The 18,338-nt window shown below is 38.0% G+C and overlaps 1 protein-coding gene across 6 annotated transcripts in view; it reads left to right on the forward strand.

The window, feature by feature from the left end:
- The window catches only part of TENM1 (teneurin transmembrane protein 1), a 452,127-nt gene that overhangs the window by 180,588 nt on the left and 253,201 nt on the right, over positions 1-18,338 (forward strand). Inside the window, exon 1 of one of the 6 annotated variants that reach the window (XM_085060420.1) lies at positions 16,278-16,445. The exons of the other annotated variants lie outside the window; for them this stretch is intronic. The gene's annotated coding sequence lies outside the window, so the exon portion shown is untranslated. Of the gene's footprint in view, positions 1-16,277; positions 16,446-18,338 lie in introns of those variants that run through there. 6 annotated transcript variants of the gene reach the window in all.

The following is an 18,338-nucleotide window of genomic DNA, read 5'->3' on the forward strand; positions in this document are numbered from 1 at the left end:
TGCAGGACTGGGCACTTTTCCTTCCTACTACTGGGATGATTTTTTTCATACAAGAAACACAAGTTCTCATCTCTTCTCCAGTGCGCCAGAGTACCTTTAATATTAGACTCACTTTTAGCTCAGTTTGAGGCAGGCAGGAGTACATTATTCAGCTGGGATTGCTTACTGCAGTACTAGGGCTTGTCTTGAAGATCAGGTGTCTCATTGCTGTCCCACTTGTAGCAATGCAGTGAAATCCAGGGTGCCTGTGAGACTTCAGTGTGTGTGTCTGATGGGATAGCCTTTGTATCTAGGACATCTCCACTCTTCTGCCTTCTAACAGCTCCTGGGAAGGAAATAACTACCTATGAAGAGTCTGATAGTATTCTATGCAAATTATTTTTTTATTTAATACTCAAGCAGGTAATTCTATGTAACTGCTTTAATCAAGGTTTCTCAAATTTTATTCTTTTTATGTGTGTGTTTTGTAAAACTGACAGAAAACTGTCACTCTTCTTGACAGCAGTGCTAAAAGTATATTAATAGTTTTATTTTAGGAGATGTTTTACACCATGCTTCCCAGAATTAGGAGATTTATGCTAGGAAAACTCAGGGGGGGAAGAGCATTCTCTTGACCTATTTCTAATTAAAATTCAGATTAGAAGTTTTATATTCTTATATTGACCATTTCAGCAGACAGTAGCTGTTTTTCTTACATAAAACAATGGAGAATTCTGTGTTGTGGTTTCCATATATAGATCAGCTTCTCCCCCAGCACCAGTGGACACATACATATTAATTGAATTCCATTTCCCTGAGGTTTGACATTCTTTCTTTTAAATTCTAAATAGAACAGACTCTTATGAATGGATTAAGATTTTTAACTTAAAAAAACCCTCTAGAATCTAGTGTATTAGAAATGTTGATGAATACTTCTCCTTGACTTAATTTTGGAAAAAGCAGAATGCACTTCCAAGCAATGGTGTACTGAAAGATGAAATTAACTTGAAGTTTTCAACCTCAGTGTTTTGAAAACATTTCAGTGCTTGAGATATTAAATGTGAGATACAATGAATTCCAGAGGATGAAAATGAACATAGTTGGGGTGAAATTTACAATAATTATTTCAATAATATGGATTTTAAATGCTATTATAAAAGCATTAATTAATGACTACACATGACCTGTGCAGAATGTTCATTTTGTGTCTGACATCCAACCTGTTTGTTTTGCTCCAGGATTCAGATACACACATCTATAGGATGCCAAAAGTTTGATTTATCCTTTTATGGACGTTACTGCAATTTGGTAAAGAAACTCCACAGCATTTTCAATAACTAGAATACTGTAAAATCCAAAATTGCCACGAAGAATCAGCCACTGTATTTTAGTAGCCCTGATTCCACAAGGAGATGTGGAGTCACTGGAGCAAGGATCTGTCTGTGCAGATCTTTGCAACACCAGAGTCACAGGATGTATTTTCAAATCAATTAAAAGGTTTCTGCTGACTTTGGTGGCCCTTAGGTCACGATGCCATAGAAATAGGAGGAAATAAGTGGTGTTTGTGTTTAGAGTCTTCGTGTGTATGATCACCAAAAGAAGATGGTTACTGTGGCCTTCATTTAAACGATGCAGTAATGGTAGGTCAGCTGGAAAGGCTGTCCCTGCTCTTGGGGAGCCTTAAAAGTGGAAGGAACTGTTGGGGAGACAGGACTGAAAACCTGAGAGTGTGTAGTGTGTTTTGATTTTCTTATGACATGCAGTGTTCAGCTGACAGTCTTGACAGAAGGGTGTGATTCACCATTCTTGTCATAGTGGCTTCAGATTTACTGTCAAGGATATGGTGCTTTTTTTTAAATATTCCTAGGGATCAAGGATTCACTAAACAAGAGGAATGTATAAATAATTTTCTGAACTTTTAACTGTCCAGAAAATTTCAAGAGTGAATATTTCATCTCTCCACGGGTATTTCATTACTCAGTTAAAAATAGTACTAATATTTAAGCATCTGACTAAATTTAGATTGTTGTAGTATGGAGAGTTATGGACTTTTGGTTTTGGGGGGAACTTAGGCCATCTGTTGCCTTGAAGCAGAGAGGTTTAGTAATCAAGTTCAACAGTAAAAAGGAATTTATCTAGGGAGGATGTTAATTAACAAACTTGGATCAGGTTCAGCATCTTCTTGCCTTTAAAAGTCAAGTCACTTGTGACATATTCGTTGGACAATTAGATTTTTAAGTGAGTATTGCATTAGGTATTCTTTACTTTCTCTAAATTCCTATTCTTGAAAAGAATATTTAGATGAAAAAATTACCTATTTTTAAAGTAGTAATAATTATACTTTATTTTCTGAAAAAGTGAAAAGGAAACTTCATCTACTTCCATGTAGTTATCTGAGAAAACTCAGTTCAAGCAATGTAGTTCTCTCATAATTCTATGACTTGCTTTCCACAGTCTTAAAGAGAACTCTTAAAACACAGACAGATCCACTCCTCACATTTTAAATAGTAATAATGTTCTTCACTTACCGAATTTCTCCTTGTGTAAAAACGACCTGTAAAGGTTAAATTATGTAGCTGTGATTGCTGTATGAAATTTCTGCTAAACTCCTCCTTTATATGGCCAGTGGAGCCCATATTCCATTGTGTTTTGGAGCCTCAATATCCTGTCAATTGCTGATTTTTCATGTTTGTGCCTTAGCATAAATATTAATTAAAAATACCCTGGAGCTTGTTTTTCTCAAGTCTAATACCGATTTCTCAGAAGTAGAGAATTATTGGTAGAAATTTTGTTGTGAAGACCTCAGGGACTTTTTGTGACATAAGGGGTTTTTAAAGGTAAGTTTTGGTGACCAAGCATTCTCGTAGCTTGTTAGGATCCTATGACAGAAGCTGGGGTGGGTTGCTGGATGACTTCTGTTTTGCTTAGGAAATAATACCAAAGAAAAGGTCAGAACAAAAGCCATTTATCCTCTGAAAGCCCTTGCATGCTTTTAACATTTTCATGCCATGTTCTGTTCCTGAAATCATTTCCCGTTGGACTTCCTGACTCAAACATCTCCTGGATCATTTGCTTGTCTCTAATCCTTTCTTGCTTATCTTCTCTCGTCTTACTTTACTGATGAATTTTCACTGTTTTCCTTAAATTTCTAGCCCTGCTGCCTTGCCCACTTCTCTTGGTGCAGCTGTTCTCTGGGCAGTAGGAGCTCAGCCATTTCTTTTTGTTCTGTTTTGGTTGGTTGGTTTGTTTCTATCTGCTATTGCATTCTACCTGAAGGATTCTGGCAGGGTTTGATAACCCAGGCTCAGCACTGCAGCAGGCCTATTTCTATGACTTCTGGTTGACCCAAACTGGCAAAGTGAATGGGCTTTTTGTAATTACATTTTCAGATAAAAATCCCTTCTCTGACAGAAGAGTTAAATCTCTTAATCTTGTTCTGTCCTTCTTGACTATGGTGTCCATTGCCTCCAGTCTTCCCTAAACACATTCCTTATATAACCACTGAAAATTGTTCTGTAAAAACTAGATTTCTAGCTTGTCACTTCAACATCTCTTCCAACTCACTTTCTCTGCCTTATCAAATATAAACTGGTTAACTTTTCTCTTCTTGAATCTCTGTGGCCTGCTTCCTTGTTTGTAGCCTAGAAGAGGACAAAACTCATGCCCAGATCTGGCTGTGCCAAGCTTTGTCTCTGTCTAGTGAACTGTTTGGATCACCTTTGTCCCATTTATTCCACAAAAAGGTTATCCATGAATGTTTGCCAAGTTCATTATCCTCAAGTGCTTCTGTACAATTCTGCATTTATAGTATCTGTGGAATGTTTTATACCAGTCACTCCAGATTGTGCTCCGAGACCACCTTTTAACCAGGATTGTCTCATTATTTGTTCCCTTTTTCTTTTCCCATCTGTTTGCTGTATTCATCTGTTCTCTCCTGCCTCATTCTTAATTTGTAAACCATTTGACTCAAATAACTTCTATTTTGCATGTGGGCAGTGCCTGCTAGAATAGGAGTCTGTAAAATCTTTTGAAGTAAGCGATGTATCTAAGGAAAAGTTAATGCTGTTGGAAGCACTTTGAGCTTCAAGTATTTCAAGTGAACACGTGGAAAAGCTGTTCCCCGTACTTCTTTACCTTTTCCTTTTTCCTCCTTCATTCAGAATTCAGGTTTGATAACATTTTTTGGAGCTTAGTGCTGTTGGCTGCTTTCTTTTTTGGGTGATACAAGTCTAAGTAGACCAACACATTTGCAGTATAACTGGAATACTTTAAATAGGGAGAAGTCACACTATGAGTCTTCCTGAAATCCAGGGTGTGGAACCAAACACTGGAAGGAAAGCAGATAAGGATTCTTAGTCTTCATTTTGTGTATTTAATAATAAAATGAGGCTAACAATGTAGTAATAGGTAACACATATGCCAAGAGGACAAATATGTGGGGCAGTTGAATTTGTTGAACATAAGCTTTATGATTTTTTTCTAAAAAGAAACGGTAAGTGCCAGATTACAAGTATTATTAGTTGTGAAAACTTATATAAAATACCTGTCTATAGTCCAGGGAGAAAAGCTAGAGATCTTTTGTTTTAGCTGTCTGTAAAAGCAGTCCAGTTTGGGCAGTGTTGGGCTTGTTTGCAGGGCAGAGGGCAGCAGGAGACAATCACAGAATCATTAAGGTTGGAAAAGATCCTTCAAGATCTTGAAGTCTGCTTGCTTGTTGAACACTTCCAGGGATGGTGATTCAGCCACCTCACTGGGGAGCCTGCTCCAATACCTAACCACACTTTCAGTGAAGAAATTTTTCCTGATCCCCAGCCTGAGACTCCCCTGGCACAGCTGGAGCCGATTCTCCTCATTGTATGGCTCGTTGCTTGTGAGAAGAGGCCAACTGTCACCTGGCTCCAATATCCTTTGATGGAGTTGTAGAGAGCAGTAAAGTGGCTCCTGAGCCTTTTTCTTCTCCAGGCTAAACACCTCCAGCTGCTGCTCATCAGACTTGTGCTCCAGACCCTTCCCCAGCTCCGCTGCCTCTCTCTGGACCTGCTTCAGCATCTCAGTGTCTTTCTTGTTGTGAGGGTCCAGAATTGAATGCAGGATTCGGGATGCAAGGGAATGGATTTCAGAAGTTCTCATCGTTGCCAACTAAATGGAGGTGCCATCCAAAGCCAGGATTGATTTCTTTGAAGAATGCAGGTGATGCACCCCACAAGCTTGGGGTCTGTTCAGGAGGCTTGGTTTCTTCAGTACTTGTTCCCGTGTATATACTTGCTGTTTATATTGCAAGAGAAATTCTTTTCTGTAGAATATTCTGTACCTTTTTTCCTGCCCAATGATGTGCCAGTTTGTGATGCTTTTATAGCCCTAGGCCCATACAGATGGGTTTCAATAACAGCCACTCTTGGTGGAGACTTAATTTTCTCCAGTTTTAAAATGTATTCTGAAAGAAGGAGGAGGCTAGGAAAAAATTTTAAAAATCAGAACTTTAAAGGCATTGCCATATCCGATTTTCTTATCATTTAGAACTACAAGAATATTTTTAAAGAGGTGGGGGGAGGAGGAGGGTGAACAGATTTGCTTGCTGTGGTTCTAGGACTCAATCTGTGTCTGGGATTGTCAGTGGTGTATTTGATGTTGAGCAAAACTACAGCTAAAAGACTTGAGACATCTTAAAACTTCCATTTCCTCAAATGCTAAGTGTTTCCTGCTATCTGCTTTTTCAAGGTAAATTTTTATGTATGCAATAAGCTGTACTGAATTAGTGTGAAAATGGGTTCTACTTCTCTCTTCCATTCATCTCTGCACTCACATGGAGAAAGATAAAAGCACGTGTTCACATTCCCTTTCTCTTCCAGCCGCATTGAGCAATTAGGCACAGCTCACAGCATTGCTGAGCTCTTCATTGAAAGTTTGGGAGAATGCATATTTTTTAGTCAGGCTGCTGCTGGGAACAAAAGTGGTACCACACATCTGTAAGGTACAAAATTACAGTTTGGAAATATTTGGCACTGGCTGCACAATGGGTTCTTATCCTTAACTGTGAATTTTTGATGCTTTTTGATGCTTAAGCCAGATATTTAGCTCTTTGAGTTTTATTTCTATCACTCATTAGGATTGACATTACACAACACGTTTATCTCTCAGCTGTCTTCTACCATATGGTACTGTGGGGTTTACTGTTCAACTTGCCAGATTGATGGTGAGAAATGGAGCAAAGAAGTTCTTTGAATATATTTCAGTTAGAAGTGGCATAAGATGTGAATGGGAACTCCTCTTCTGCTAAAACTCAAAGAAACGTTGCCTTGAACACATCATCTTGTTCTGACTCCTTCATCAGCCAGTGTGTTTTCGAGGGGAGGCATTTTGTCACGTGTCTAAATCCCAGCAGGAACATTTAGAGCTTCTAATCAATGTCAGTTATTAAGCATATTGCTTTTAAGCACTGATGCATTTGTAGCAGTGGATTACTATTTTTTGGACCAATTTTGTCCAAATCTGCCAGACACCCCCCTCCCCCCCAAAAAAAAAACTTAATGGAAATACAAAATAAAGATAGTGTTTTCCAAGCCCAAATGCAAATAAGAATTGAAGACATTGTGGAAGGGTGAATGGTAGTTGATCTTACTACTGGGTGTATATTTATCATACTGCAGTAAAAAAACTATTTTCTTCATTATACAGTGCATGTACAACAGCTCTTAGGATGCAGTTTACACTTGTACTATACACAGCTTTTTATAGACATGGTGAAATAAGTTCTTCAGGACTTCCTGCTGGTTTTCCCAGTTACTAAATGCTGTTTTGCTATTTTCAAGTATTAAATATTTTCTTAACCTTAAAAATAGTAGTCGGTAGCTTTATTAAAAATAATCAAATTTTGATCAGTAATTTTAAGTATGTGTTGAAATGTAGCTAAAATGTCAGTCAGTAAAGAAGAGGTTTTTAAAGTCCATGCTCTAAGCTTCACTGGTAAAGTCAGAAAATGATTCAGACTGGTTGGGCCTGTGGGATTCTCTTTGGGTCCAGCAGGACCCTTCCTGGTTTGGGAAAGAAGTGTCTAACACCAGGGCAGTGCTACTGGTTACTGAAAATAATCATTTTTATGTACTGTTTCTTCTGCTTCTAGAAGAGGCAACCTGAGATATTTTAGCTGGATTTGACTACAAGATGAGTCAGTCCTTTTAAAGAGTAAGTTTCTGTTTTACACAGTTTGATTTATGTTATTAATATCTTTCATGTTTTTGTAGAAAAAGATGAATAGTCTGAAGGTATCATCTGGGAGGAGAGAGAAGGTATCTCATCAATGAAATGCATGTGAAATTACTTGTACCTGTATATAAACCTACAAATACACACCTTGTGTGTAACTCCTATTAGGCATAAATCTGTTAGGTGCAAGAATTCTCTGATATGTGCATGATTTTGACCTTTTTTCTAAGAAAAAGGATAATTTCTCAGACTTTTTGACAACATAGTGCATTAAGGACAAATAAAAATACTTTACAGACATTTTTTCACTCCCAGTAAGAACTGAAAGAAAATCATTCAGATGGGCAATAAATACTCAGCCTGGCAGGAATCACAGAACAGGAAGAGCTTCAGCCATTTTTGCTTACAAACTAAGGGTTAACAGACAACAGATGGGACTTCCATCATAGGAAGCAGGAAAAAAAAAAAGTATTTTTTGGTCAGTTTAATTATTAATAGTATTTTCAGCTAGCAGGCTGGTAGGCTGAAATTTGCATAAGCATTTGATGTTAGCTTAGTAGTGGGAGCAGTGTGAAGTCAATCCCAAATGGTTTTGAAACTCTCCCACACAAAGTCTTCCTCACTCTAAGTGCCTCAGTGTGCTGAATGGTGGCTGGGGAGGAGGTGACCTTGCAGGAGAGGACAGCTGGAAGGGCTGAGTTCATCCTTCAGCTGCTCTTAAGCCTCCTGCATGTCCATGGCTGGTGGGGCTGCAGGAGCCAGGCTGCGCTCAGGGGTGCAACAGGCAGCAAAGAGGGAATACAGGGCAATGCTGCTTAGCAAAACAGGACAGTGAATTCTTAGTGATGAGAGTTGGTATGGGCCTGGGAATGCATTGCCTGGAGAAGTTGTGGGATCCTAGGAATGCCAAAATTTGACCAAATTAGGCTGTGAGGAACCTTGTCTACTACTGAAGTTATGCTTGCTTTTTGCAGGGTGTTGGACCTCCAGGAGGCCCTTTACAAACAAAACTTCTTTAGTTTTGTATTGTTTTCATTTAGTTTTAATTATTTCCTTTATTTTTCTTTCAATTATTGCTTGATTTCTATGTTAAAAATGGTGCTGGGAATTGTTCTGCAAATTTTTGACAACTTTTCTGTAGAGTGTGTTGTTTTTTTTATTAGTGACAAGCTAGCTTAATGTCTGAGGTAGGTGTTTCAGTTAGCTTATAAACCAACATCCTCTGGCTACATGGTTGTTTATCTGTAGGATTCTTTCTTATTCCCTAAAACCTAAATACAGTTAGTGATTTTCTTTAAAAATAACCAATACTAAATATATTGCTAGTCATTTGCATTGGAGCATTTCTTGCAAATATCAAAATCCATAAATATCTGAAATATCTAAATCCAAATATCTAAATCCTCTGTCCTAATCACAGTGCAGATGTAAGGAGGCTGGCAGCTGCTGCTCCGTACCAGTGCTGTCCCTGCATTCCTGTGGGGAGATTGCTGCCCTGGCCAGGCTGTGGCTTTGGCCACTCTGTCCCCGGACTGGCCTTTGACTGCAGATGAGCCACACGGGAGGCAGGACAGGTCCTGTTTGCTGCACTCACCTGTCACTAGTGCTGTGTACAGACCTCTGCACAGGAACTTAACCTTAGAGATTCTCTTCATTAGAATCAGATTAACACCCTTCTAGGTCCCATTGATGCCTATGCTTCAAATTAGAGTCCATTTGTTCACCGAAAGTTAAGAATTTGGATAAAACCGTTCAGTCAGTGTCTTGACTTTGATTAAACAGCAGTGCTGTGAATGAAAGAAAGGTCATGTAAATCCCAGTCTCATTTCTTTTCTATCCTTTAGCTCATACCAGGCACCTGAGTTAAATTTGAGCTCTGGGCTAGAGCTCAAAGTCCTTGTTGTCTTTTTCCAGGTGGCCTTAGCAGTTAGAAAATTTTATACATACTGAGTGCACTGAATTAGTTGTGCTTTTGTAAAGGAGCTACCACTATGTGTGCTTTCATCAAAACACTGCATTTAAAATGTAACATGGCTGTTATTTGGGGAGAAGGATTGTAGGTATTTTCCGTGATGTAGGAATGTATGTGCATTAAGATCAGTGTGAAAATTATGATGGAAAGCAGCATTTGTTGATAAGGTTATATATCTCAGCCTGGCTCTATTCCTCTGACTGAGGCAGTTGCCTAAGAATGCAAGAATTAGGAATTACTCATCTTCTGACTACTGTGCAGTCTGCGAATGTCAAACATTTGTTCAAAAACTTAAAAATAAGAGGAAGTAAATGCAGACCAAGGATAGAAATGGGCTCAAAGACAACCCTGTTGGTGAAGGCTATGGTTATAATTTCAAGAAATACTCTGATAGGGGCCTGAGTCTCAGTTTGATGTGTCTGAGGAGTCAGAAAAAGGTTGAAGGAAAGTTTACAAGGCCAACAGTGTTTGTGTGTTACTAAGTGGAATGGATTAATGAAAAATCAATCCCCCAGCCAGGCTACAGCCAGCCAATTCTGTTGCTGCTATGAAGGGGTAATACATAGTAGTTTGCTTATTAAACAGCTGAGCATTCCCAAAGTAATTGAAAAGTCAAGATTGATTGTTTTTGCAACCAAAATTCTACCCAGTTCTTCTTCCCTTTACTCCTTTAAATTTAAAAGCTGGAGTTATACTTTTTTGTATATGCAGCTTTGTCTTGGACTTCCATAAATACTTGCTAGAATGGTAAAAGCAATGTCTTAACAGCTTGATCAAAGTTCTTATCTGATTAATTTCTACATTTTCATCTTACTTTTTTGCTTCTAGATTCTAAGCGGGACAGTTTTGTGTTTATTTGCTCTGTCATATGGAAACAGGTTACAGTTTCCTTCTGCCTAGATTCACTTAACTATCACACGTTGACATGATCAGCCTCTGGGGTTGTGGAAAAGAGTTGTCAGGTGTGGAAAGTTTTGTTTCTCTTAGAGTGTGCCAGCATAGCCACAGACCAGACACAGCAGGGCTTGTCACAATTTTCAATCAAATGAGGATTGTTGGGGGGACAACAGGAATGTTTACTGAACTCCCTTTGAGATTTTTAGTCTTATATTTACCCCTGGAAATTTGGAAGGTTCTTTTATCATCAGCTAATTGTCAAAAACAAATGAATCTTTGAAAAAATACTGGTATGTGTTAAATGAAAGCAATTGATCTACCATTTTCAGGCATGCTTCCTTGTTGTTCATTTTATTTGAAGATTACTTTGTAGTCTTGTTCAAAGACCACCTACTTACCAGAAGGTAAATTGCAAAGTTTTTCTCATTTTTATCGTGGCACCACAATAAAAATATATGTAGATATTGCAAACCATACACAATACTACTGAGATTTCTAGTTATCATGGAGCAAAAGCACAGTTCAGATCTCGTGACTGAGTAATTTTTGTTTGCTAAGTGGTTTTGATTCAGTTCATTAAAAGCCTATGCCAGGTCTTTCAACCTAATTAGGTAAGTTAGTGATTTATTTTATGGGAAAATATTCTATATCTCTTTGCAAATATTACACACTTTGAATGAGCTGTTTTCTTCTTTTGAGTCACTGGGAAGCTGAAGGTTTGTAAACAGGACTTGGCACAGCAGCCACTAACATCCTTGGAATACTGTGTTAGCAACATGCCAGCTATAGAAAAGTTTCAACTTTTACTTAGCTTTTGACTGTACCTGGAAGCTGTAGGAAAGCTTAATATGAGGAATTTTAGAAGGAATATCATACACTTCTTATTTTATTTTTTTGTCCCGCTGGGGAGATGCCAAATTATGATATTCACAGAAGATCTATAACATGTAAGGGATTTTCCCTTGAAAAAGATTTGAATTTGTACAAAAACAAAGCCATCATTTTAATCTTTTGAAGACATTTTATGCATAGTAAGTAGAGGATTTCTGTTTTGTTTAGCTTACCACTAGATATGAATTGTCACAACAATAATCTAAGCATGTTTATGCTTTTTGTTGATTATTCATTAACTGTCAGGATACTTTCTGCTACACCGATAAAAATGTAGCAAGGTAAATGCATTTTATTTCCCTTTTGTATTCACAGTTACAAGGAATTCACAGACTTGTAAAATCTTGATAATTTTTTGTTTCTTTGCTTAACATTTTAATAAGACCTTTGCTGTTTGTTAAAATTCAACACAGTATTAAAATGTATTATTCCACTATGTTCCAAGGATCAGTGTCACGAAGATTTAGTAGTTTTTCTCTTCAGGGCTTCCTGGCATAATCTCACTTTCTTATTAGAAACAAATCTGATGTGGTATTTTCTTTCCAGCAATCTTTGTCTTTAAAGGCTTGCAGTGTTATTATTTATCCCATTACTCTTTCTTTTTTTTTTTTCTCATTGTGGTAATCTCATCCCTCCATCCCAGTTGGCTGTCTGTCTTAGCCTAGGGCTCTTTCTGGCAACAGCAAGAGATTGAGTCCTTACACTTAACACTGGAGTTCAGGCAGCTTGCCAACAATATCCAAGCTAACCTTTCTCCATGTCATGGGGGCCAGGAGCAAATCTGAGGCATGATTTTGACATCTTCTACATCATTCTCAGATACATTTTTATCTTTAAGGATGATTTCTGTCCTGAAACTCACTGCATTCATATTCAGAGAGATGAGTGTGGCCTCTGTAAGGTGCTGAGTAAGTGGTCACCCACTAGAATTCCCAATTAGCTTCAGTGAGGCACATAAGCTGGAGTACTGAAGTGCAGGGAAAATACCCAGCACTTCTCTGACCCTGCCATGTAGGTGAAAGGAAATTAAATGCTAAGTTTGGTTGTATGTGTCAAGTGCTCTCCAGCACCACAGCTGGAGGCAGATTAATGAGAGAATCCTCTGGTGTCCATTGTCATCACAAACTGAAAACAAACCCATCTCCAGGAATGCAGAGATGGTTCCCTTTCCCAGAAAAATCTCAGATATTACTGCTTATTTTCTATCACTGGGTGGTAGATCAGGAGCTCTAGTTTGTTTGGTTTGGGGTTTTTTGGTTTGTTTGGCTGGGGTTTTTTTGAACTCTCCTATATCACATGGGAATTAGTCAGTAGGTCTGCTGTGTTTGCTGGCTGCCAAGCTCTGACCATTTGCAAAGATAACTCATGATTCCTGTGTTAGTGCTACTTGCCTTCTGATTCTAGGCAAAATCTGGGGGTTGTTTTGTGTTGGTTTTTCTGTAGGCAGTTCCAGCTACAAGTGACAGAGCTGCTGAATCTGGACTAAATAAACAAGTCCCAGAAACACTGAGACCAGAAAAGGCACTTTGTAAGGTTGAAAAACTGAAGGAGTGGGAAGCCGAGATCCAACTGGAATAGTCTGCTTCCCTTTTAACTATTTGGTTTTGTCAGGTTTCAAGGCACCAACAATTTGATTTCTACAAAGGAATCAACACAATCTCTATCTTAACAAAATTAAACTAGTTGCTATGGCTATAAGGCACCTGAAAATACAAGAAAATGAGTCATTCTCACTAATCTTCTGCCTATTTCTGCCCCACCTGAATTTGACAATGGATTGTGGAGTAAGTGGAGACAAATGTCTCTCTCTCTGCCAAGTTGTTACAATTGTGCTTTCCCTACCATTTGCACTCCTTAACATACTTATTCACCAAATACTCTTACAATGCAGGGAAGTGCTATCATCTCAGCCTTGCACATTGCAGAGTGGTTTGTGCAAGGTCACACGGGCAGTTAATGACTGAGCAGAGCTGAACAAGCTGTTCAAGCCCCAAGCTAGAGAGGTGGCTACGGCACAGCTTTTCTTAAATGAAAGAAGTCAAATGAAAATGTATTTCCAGTTAAACCGAGTAGGACAACCTTCATTACAGAAGTAGGCATTATTTTTATGCAGTTTAAACTACAGTTCAGATTATTGTATGATGACCATATTGGTTTAAAATTGGTGGAAAGTGATACCAAAATGGATTATTCCTGCATACCACCAAAATTTTCCAGTGAACAACAGCCATCCATTTTAAGTAGAGTATAAAATATTGGCAGCAGTCTTGGTCTGTAGGTATATACTTAATATTCTAAGTATAATACTGACTTTTTCTCATTTTTCCATAAAGCCTCTTGATCCCTTTTTGAGAATCATTAGTGCATCATTAGCTGGGCATTGCAGATAGCCTGTGCCATGGTTTACACTTGTTTTGCTTATGTGAAGCTTTATGACTACAAGCTTCTGAGGTGTCTGTTGGTCCATATAAACTGAAATTTGCAGATATTTGCTTTCTTGTTTGGCATAGGTTTAGTTCTCTTTAAGTTGGAATCATGGATTTCAGGTGCATTCCTGTTGAAATTATTTTGATTTAGGTCACAATTTTTTATTTATCTTGGATGCTGTAATTGTTGAATTTGCACAAATAACTTCTTTTTTAAAATGTGTTTAATATTTAGATTGTTGCTACAGAACAATCAGATTGTGTGGTGAAAATTATGTTACTTCAATCTGCTTTGCAAAATGAAGGTAATTAAATTCAGCTGTATTTTTAAGTCTCAATTTAGTGTTATGCACCGTCATTGATAACACCATTTTAGAACTGCTTGATCCAGAAAATTTCCTCATGTAAAAATAATTGTGAAATAGCTCAGGATATCTGCTAAATTTCATTAGGAACCTGAAAGAGTTTAAAGACCCATTTTTTTGTCAATTGTGAGCATTATCTGAAGAATAAAATTCTTGAAGTGCTGTCTAGATTCTCTTTTTAGAAACCCTTCTTGGGTTTAGCTGACAAATTATGATAGATGAAATATGATATGTCAACAGGCAACTTTCTTCCCTTCCCTAGGTAGCTTGTGGTTATCCTTGCAAAAATCAGCATTTGGCACTGGCTGCCATCCAGTCATGCTTGAAATACTAGGAAATAGAAAATAACTGCCATGGTGCAGTTGAATTATTCTGATGGCTTGTTTTGATTTTGCTGAAGAAAGAGATGAGTCAGAGATTGCTTTGAGGCTGCAAATTTCAAAAACACTAAAATAAATTCAAGTAAAGTTGACTTGGAAATGTACAGGGTCTGTTTTCCTTGCACGGCATAGCTGGAGTTCTATGCTCCAGGGATGCTTTCAGAATCCATTTCAGGTGACATGTGAAAAATCACAAGTGATGACTTAAATACACAAAGGTATTTTTTGTTGTGTGTAAACAAAGTAGTATGTATTAACAGCGAAAATTCTTGCTTTCCAGCCTCATGGTTAAAATAAATACAAAATCCTAGATCAGAAAGGACTCGACCAAGAGTATGTTGTCAGGAGGGCTCAATGTTATTTCCCTGGGTTTGGAATTTGGCGCTAGGTTCATTGTTCTGTTCCACGACTTGGCTACAACAAGCATTGTTCCTTCCACATCTCTGGTTTTTTAGACATGTCTAACTGCCTCAAGATAGTAAAGTTCCTGATGAATATACCAAAAACAAAGCTAGTCTCTCTTTGAGCTCAGGCATTTGGAAAAGCTGCTGCTGGTAGCCTTGTAAAAACAATTCAGATGCCTATGATGAGCATTCTCTGAAACTGAAAAACCCTACTTACACCACGGTAAGCAAACTCCTCTGTTTCTAGTCAGGAGATTAAACTCATTGGTTTTAAAGCATTTCAGAACTGTGAGCAGATTTCTTACTTTTCTTTCTTCCTCTCATGATTGTGTGCATTTATGAGATACTTGCATTATTTTTCTTTACAATTTACTCAGTGTTCCATGTGATTATATTTGATCAAGCTGAAGATCAAGTTTCAAATTTTGCATTCCTCTTATAATCGTTTGTTCTGCCCAGGATAATAGGAAATATATGTTATATAATAAATATTGATTTTCAGAAAGATAGGACTAGATTAAAATCTTTAAGCAATAAAATAAATGTTATGGAAATGAATTAATTTTTTGAAATCCCTACAGTGGATTTAAAATAGAAGCTACAAGAAAATTAATTTTATTTTAATGATAGAGCTAAGTATAAATAATGGAAATGAATTTTGGTTAAAGATTTGCAAATCTAAATCCATTTTCCACCTACATCTTCGGTTGAGTTGTGCAGTGATCACAGACCTATTATTTGCAAAGTTGTGGCTCTTCTGTTAGAATTCAAAATCAGGCCATCTGTATCTTGTTTGAGGTAGTTACTTGCACTCATTAGGCTTTCCTTTGCTGTGAAGAGTCTGAGAAATCGAGCTGAGTGGGAATTGGCCATCCAGTATTTCTTTAGTTTTTCGCTGCCATTGCCATGCTATCACTCCTTTAGGAGAAAAAAAAAAACATATGTAAGGCTTTGTTTGATTTGTTACAAACCAGTATTTCTGCGCCTGGAAAAATCTGTATGACAGGGAAGCATTTTTGATACTATAATGCTGTTTACTAATTAGCTCAGACATTTGTGTTTTGCGTTCTAATTAGCAGATGACATCCAGTGCAGCAGCTAAGAATGTGATGTTACAGTTGAACTACCCTTGAATGTGTGTGTCTGTTTACGTACAATTTAGCTGCATAGAAACTGAGGTGGAGACATATATCATCTGTATATTTACACACAGCACACAACCTGTCATACACTCCCTGTACAACACATTCTTAGCCCATGTAGCACTTGAGTTTAAAAGGGAGCTCGGGGGGTTGTGCCAGCCTGACAACTGTCAAATGGCACACTTGAAAACTATTGGGTTAAGGTTGTTTCAGACCTATTTAAATTTAATACCAGACTTTAGACAAATGCTTTCATAACAGGCAAAAAAAAGGGATACATGATGGCTTAAATCTTTCTATGAAATTATATGTTTCTCAGAGGATAGCTGTAATTGAATTATAGAATGCCTTGAGAGTATCCTTGTCGGTGGTTAGAGAGATATGAAGGGAAGTGGAGAGACTCTTTCACAAACTAAATGTGGAAGAGATACCCTATAATTCTGCTATATGACGCCCCCAGCAATCATATAATTATACTATAAATGCGGTTTGGGAGGAATGAAAAGCAGCATTTATTTAAAACATTAAGAAAAATTACTTCATTGTATGAGACATGTTTTTCCTCTGTGTTTTATTCAATCAAGTCCTTTTTGTCTGCCCATCTAACACCCTTCCCTCCATCTTTGTCACAATGCAGTTGTGTTTATCAGCCTTCCAATGTGTGGGGAGGAGACCCATTTGGGGAGCTGTAGTAGAAGCCAAACTCCAAAAGCAGGACAGTGCTAACAGAACTGTCTCTATTTCTGTCAGATGACGGTGGACTCAGCGCTGACACACAAAGTGGTGGTAGGCATCAGCAATTTATTATCTCCTGGTGCACCTCTTTAGACTCTTTCTTCATATGCATAACAGGTGTTCCTTCTAACATTACCGTTGGTCAGTAAACTATCCACAGGTGCCTTTTCTAATTAGTCATACACGTCCTCATGCTCTGCTTCACTCTCTAATGAAGTTGCTTACCTCTCTTGTTTAGGGGCACATCTGTAGCTTATTTAGGTCTAGGCTGCCCACAGCCTTGTCCTATCTTACCACAGTCAGAGACAACAGAGTTGGAGTTTTCTAAGATTTTTTTACAGCAAGATAAAGAGTAAACTGGGAAGTTTATTGAAGCTCTCTGCTTGTGTAATGTAAGTGAATTACCGGAAGGGGAAGGGGAATTGTTTGTGGATGTTCTGTGTTGAAAGTCGCTTGAAGAATTGTTCCTTTTTCTGGAATTTTAGCTCAGGTAATTTTATTTTCTGAAAAAGGAGTGAGAGAAATATTAATTGCATAATTATTACCATTGTAATTGGCAACAGGAGGTCAAGGTAATTGTTAAATTAAACTCAAGATGTCTGTAAGTAAATAAGTATTTACAGTTTATATAGGGACAATGTTTACTCTTAAGATTTAGAAATAGCTTAGAATATTTACAGAGTTCTTAGTGCAGTTTGAATATCCCCAAAACATCTTACATGTGAACTGTCACAAGAGCAAGTGACTGGCTGAGCTTTGTGTTGTGTTGCACCTGTCCTTTCCAAACCCCACTTTTGGGGCTTCTTTAATAGCACCTCAATGAATCTTACAATTCCAGCATCCAGAAGCTGTAAATAGTGGATGAAGTGATGCAGCCACACTGTAGAAATAGGAAAACCCTTCTGTTTAGTTGATGGGAGTATGGAAGAGCTTTTCAAAGCCCCCATAGAAGGATTGTCCTGTTGCTAAGAGCAGGTTTCTGTTTTTGAACTGGTTTTCTTTCTCTTGCTTGGTAATGTAAAACTTCCTATTGTGGTCTTGTACAGTAACAGAATTCTGATGTTATTTTTGGAAGAGATCAAGCTGTGGAGTTTGAGTGGAAGGGTTCTTGTTTGGTTTTCAGTTTAACCCAGCATTAGGAGGGTTGTTGCTCTGTAATACATACAGTATTACGGCCTTACCAAAAGGAGATTGGAAATTAGATCCATATTTTTATCTTTGCAGTCTTATTGCCTTACAGACAATACTAAAGCTGTAAGAAGGCAGCTGAGCTAGTGATCTCATTTAGCAGCCCAGACAGCTAACCTGGGCAGAAGGGAAATTGTCAGTAAAAACAGACTAGAGGCTGGTAAGCGTTCCAGGGGATGTGATATCCCAGCTCCAGAGGCTGGAACGTCTCTGGGGTTCTTCTAATGGAAAGGTCTTGAGATTTCTGCAGCAGATATGCATGTGTTAGCCTGAATGCATTATTTGGTTTGCCACAGAGAGGCATTAGATTACATGTCATGTGTAACAAAAGGGCTGAATTATTTTAAGAATATATCTTTTGAGAAAGGAAGAGACGAATATTTGAGAGAACCAAATAGCATGTGACTTTCAGCAATATGCTGACTTCCGTGGTCTTTTTCTACTTTTTCTCTGAAAAAAATATGGTTAGAGGATATTTAGTAGCTCAATACTACATTGATTTTTAAATCAGTTTTTTAATTAGGCTTGCTTTTTGTGTGGGGAGTGGTGACATTTTAGGGATGAGTCTGAAGTACCAGCTTTGTACCATCGTAGTTATTTCAGGTTGCTGGTATAATCCAAGAGAGCATGGCAGCTAAAGAAACATGGAAATTCACACGAAGGTGGAGCATATCAGGACTATTTTCTAGTCTAGGATATGCATCTGTGAGTGAGCTTTGAAAAGCAGCACCCTCAGTGCACTGAGGCACTCGATGG

The sequence above is a fragment of the Lichenostomus cassidix genome, chromosome 4A (assembly GCF_008360975.1).
Source record: "Lichenostomus cassidix isolate B80296 chromosome 4A, HeHo_3.0, whole genome shotgun sequence".
Classification (NCBI taxonomy): Eukaryota; Metazoa; Chordata; class Aves; order Passeriformes; family Meliphagidae; genus Lichenostomus; species Lichenostomus cassidix.